The sequence below is a fragment of the Octopus bimaculoides genome, chromosome 2 (assembly GCF_001194135.2).
Source record: "Octopus bimaculoides isolate UCB-OBI-ISO-001 chromosome 2, ASM119413v2, whole genome shotgun sequence".
Classification (NCBI taxonomy): domain Eukaryota; kingdom Metazoa; phylum Mollusca; class Cephalopoda; order Octopoda; family Octopodidae; genus Octopus; species Octopus bimaculoides.
The window spans coordinates 28768092-28773091 of record NC_068982.1 but is presented as its reverse complement, the minus strand read 5'-3'; positions in this window follow the sequence as shown (position 1 = coordinate 28773091).

Sequence of the window (5000 nt, the reverse complement as noted above, 5' to 3'; positions counted from 1 at the left end):
ACTTTTGTTATTTACACCACCTGTCCTCGTCTGTTGTCATTATTTGTATATTCTCCCATATATATATATATATATATATAAATGGATGGATATATGTATGCATATATGTACGTATATATTCTTTTTTACTCTAGGCACATACCCGAAATTTTGGGTAAGGGGGATCGTCGATTAGACCGACTCCAGTAAGCAGCTGATACTTAATTTATTGACTCCCGAAAGGATGAAAGGCAAAGTCGACCTCAGCGGAATTTGAACTCAGAACGTAACAGCAGACAAAATATCGCTAAGCATTTCACCCGGTGTGCTAACGTTTCTGCCAGCTCACCGCTTTTATGTACGTATATATTACGTTAGTATGAGTCGATGAATGGATGGATGTATACAAACATACGTGTGTGTATGTTCGTCTGTGTGTGTGTGTTTGTCTCACGTATGTATATACACATCCTTTACAACAGCAACATTACTTCCACTACGGTAACATTGATGTTACCTCAATAGCAAATTGTTGTCAGTTAATCACTGACTGAATTCATTTATGGTTGTAAGTTATAACAAATCTGACACAACAACCTTAATCAGTCCAGGTCATCTCAACCACAATTAATTACCAATTTAAGTCCATATCGCACTATTTCTCTCGCTCTCTTTCTGCCTCTTAATCAACCTGTCTACGTATCTCTCTCGTTATGCCTCACAGTCCCCCGTACTCTTCATTTCTTTCTTTCTTTCTTTCTTTCTTTCTTGCTCTTCTCTCTCTGTCTCTCTCTGTCTCTCTCTCTCTCTCTCTCCGTTGTTTTCTTTCATACAAACGCACGGCACTGAGACAGGCATGACAGCACATCCAAGATAAAAATGAGAAATAAATACACACAAACAAACAATCACACGCGTTGCGCGCGCGCATCACCGTACGTATCTATATATAAGCGTGCGCGCGTGAGTGTGTTTGTGATGTAAAGTAGGCGATTTCATTCCTTCTCGGTTCCTCATTGATTTATACATACATTCATACAAGCATACATATGTGTGCATATATGTATATATGTTTGTATATATGCATGAGTGTGTGTATGCGTGTGTATGTTTTGCGTGAGTGTGTATGTGAATACCTGGTGGTGTGTGTGTGAATACCTGATGTTAACCGTAATACGACGGGGAACTTTAGAAGAATGCTTTTACCACCATAGGTAACATCAGGAACTATAGCATACATACAATAATTATAATTTAGCTTTTATCAAATTTCTTGATACTTATACAAAATGATGGAATGAATATTACTTTTCGAAAGAAAATATGTATTATTTTGAAATACAATTTTTAAAATTCTGTCTTATAGTATTGTTCTCCATTATTTACTCCCTCGCTTCATTTCTCTGTTAGTCTCTGTGTGTGTGTGTGTGTGTGTGTGTGTGTGTGTGTGTGTGTGTGTGTGTGTGTGTGTGTGTGTGTGTGTGTGTGTGTGTGTGTGTGTGTGTGTGTGTGTGTGTGTGTGTGTGTGCGGGGATGTGTATGCGTATGTAGTGTTTCTTTACTCATTGCCTGCCATGAAATCTACCATGGGTGCGTTGTGTATCTCTTTTTATCCCTTATATTACTTCTTTCTTTTAGTCTCTTTCACTTTCTCCCCTTCTCTCTATACGATATAAAGAGAGAGAGAGAGAGAGAGAGAGAGAGATCGTGAATAGAGAAATCAATCATTGCAATCGATATTTAAGACGATACGTATTGATTTGAGGGAGATTTGGTTATTACTTCTCGACGATGGACTATGTAGATGTTCTTACATTTGTTCCTTCTTTTCCTGAATTTATCCTTCTGGCTAATTTAAATGCAAACCATTCATACATCATCGCTTGATTCTCTCATTCCTACTGACCCGATGTAACAAGCACCCCAGATGATGAAACGTTTGCCATCTTGTAGTCTTTGCACCCGCTTTCTTGAATCCAAACCTAACCATTACGCAACTACCACAATTTTCACCTCTTAAAATCATCTGTCTGCTCAAATTATCCTGCCACATACTAGCTAATTCTATTTCAAACTCTCTTGTAATTCATATCCCCTAACTAGCTGAAATACCATCTATTCTACCCTCGACAGAAATTGCTCTTCATCTCTAACCCAACCATAAAAGCAATGCTCGTCTCAGATAAGCGATGTCATCCACTTTCACAGCATTCATATAATTAAAATCCACAATTTTGCAAACAGCTAACTAGTTCTCACACAGCGACCTCGCTATTAGAAAGGCAAAGTGACCAGACATCTTATTGGAGCTGCCATCTTCTCCAGATAATTTGTTATTTGTTGAACTTACCTATAACATTCTAAAACCGTGTAATGTTACTGTGTCATCGATTAGTTTCTCTAATTTATAGGATGACGTTTCAGTATGTTCCGTCTTCATTGATGTTGATAATGTTGATGATGATGATTGTCAGGTAGGCTAACGTCCACAGTGTAACAAAAAAAAATGCCACCAAAAACAATTGTTTTTGAATGAAAATAGTTTACTGATAGTGGTCTTATTTGAATTTGAACCTTTAATGTTTTAGATTGAGAAATCCTTACTACTGTTGCACTGGAAGGAAACAATGGTACAAAAAAAACGAAGTCAAACAAGGAATAAGAGAAACCGCAGGGGATTCGGCGTCGAAATGTGGCTTTTTGCCATATTCGAAGACATGGAGCGAATCCCCTACCAGATTGAGATTGAAGAAGGAGGAAGGCTAGGTGTAATAGTGGAAGGAAGACAGCCCAATTGCTACATTTGTGGGGCTCGGGGCCATACGAAGGCTCAGTGCCTCTTGGCGGAATTTACGTTATATGAGAAAGAGGAACAAGAGAAAGATAAAAGTGATGGTGAGCGAGTCAGCAACATAAAGGAAACAAACGAAATGAAAGAAGAGGGTGATGAGTTTATCAGCCCCAAAAGGAAGAAGGCAAAAGCAAGAAAAAAGTCTATGGAAACTAAGGAGACACAGAAAGGTGAGGAGGAACTTAAATCTAAAAGTGTGCAAGCAGTGGAAGTAGCATCAAATGAAGAAGAATGCAAGTATAAAGGAATACTAGTTGTTTATAAAAAGAGTATAGAAATGGAAAAAAAAAACTATTGCAAAATGGAAAAGAGTGGTGAGGGTGAAAATGTCCAGATAAGAATATGAAACGGATGACATAGGGATTATGATGCATGAAGACAGGTACACGGGAGTTACAGATACATTTGGAGAAGCTGGAGAAGCGATAAAAGAAATAAAATCAATTTGGTTATGTGACGCCCCGCCGTCTGTGGTGGAATATGAAGACATAACTGATGATTGAGAAACATTGCAGAATATACAATATTGTGGACTTTTGGGGTAAAAAAAAAGGAAAATAATGTAAGCTTTGAATAAGAGAAAAGACTGTGATGAAATAATGTAACAATATAACCACTGGACTTCGGGGGTCGAGTGGGCATTACGCCTCATTTTCATTCTTTTCATACTATCATTCGTTTCTTTTATTTTTTCTACTTGTGTCATCTTTTTATTAATTTTTAGTTCCCCGAGTTTATGTTATGCCTCGTTTTGTATTGTCTTTATGTGTTGTACTTGGCGAACGAACCTTTTCTCTATAGCCTTATTATGGGTAATAAAGAAATATTTTGTAAATTGTTGTGTTGCTTATAAAGTTTTGCATACTCCATCTTGGCTCGTTTCTAATTAATAAGACAAAATATAACGAATTTGAGGACAAGGATGAGATTCGAACTTATGCAGGTGTGATAACGATGATTATTTGCATAGGCCCATACAAAAATCTCTTGCTTTAAAGAGGTTATATTACTTCAGATCAATAACCTTTTGCTGAAGGCAATCATTTTCCATGATATGGGAACAAAATAAATAGGGGGACCTTCAATACAAACTGCATTGTGGTAGCAACACAATAGATTTCGTAAAACATATGTTAAACTGTATACTCTAAATGTACAACGTTTTCTTAATAAAGGTGATGAACTGGGAAGACTTAACGTCCATGCTTTTATTAAACGGGTTACAGGATAAACGAATGTAGTGAAGCAATTCAAACGATAAACAAGAGATTGAGTTGTGAATTCCCACGAGAATTTCCGGTCGCACTACGACACCGACCATGCGTCTTTATGATCTATAGATTCTCAAGAACTGTGAGAGACCACAAACCTTATCAAACCTGCTGCATTTATAAATCTTGTGATCAAATTTATGAGTTATTATGCAAAGTAGAAATCCTGTCGAAATAAATGAACTCCATTATTGATCTGAAACAACAATCAAATTACAAGTTCAATGCAACGGGATAGTATCTACACTCTCATTTGATTTGTAATAAATATGAGCAAGTATTCTACAAATCACATTCTATCAACTTTCTTAACCAGCTTACCAACTAAAACTAACATGATTCACTCTACACTGCCACAGCTTCTATATCCACTACGAACATCTCTGCTATCAGCTTCGCCTGAGCATTTATATCAGTGCTTTTTAAACTATTCAACTATCACCCACACACTTTCTCAGCGCTCCTACAATATCAGGCCAGAATAATTTAATTCCGGTTATTAATTCGACGTGAGTTCATAACACCGCCACACCAAAAGTAAATATGGATCTTTTTTAAAACGGGGGCCACATTTTTCATTAACGAAACACTTTGAAACTTGGAATACTGGTAGAATGTGTCATATAAAACATCTTTTTCTCTTAGTCTTCTTAAAAAAAAAAGAAATCCATAAATTATTTCATGTTAAAGTTGTCGTATTTCTGTAATTTCAACCAATCACTGACGTCCATTCAGCCGATATACATTAAGTGCCGACTACATAAACAAACGATTCTGAAACAATTAACCCTAACCCTAACCCTAACCCTAGGGTTAGGGTTAGGGTTAGGGTTAAGGTTAGGGTTAAAGCAAATTTAAAATGAAAAAAGCAAATAAAACGAAGGTATGGAGATTAAATA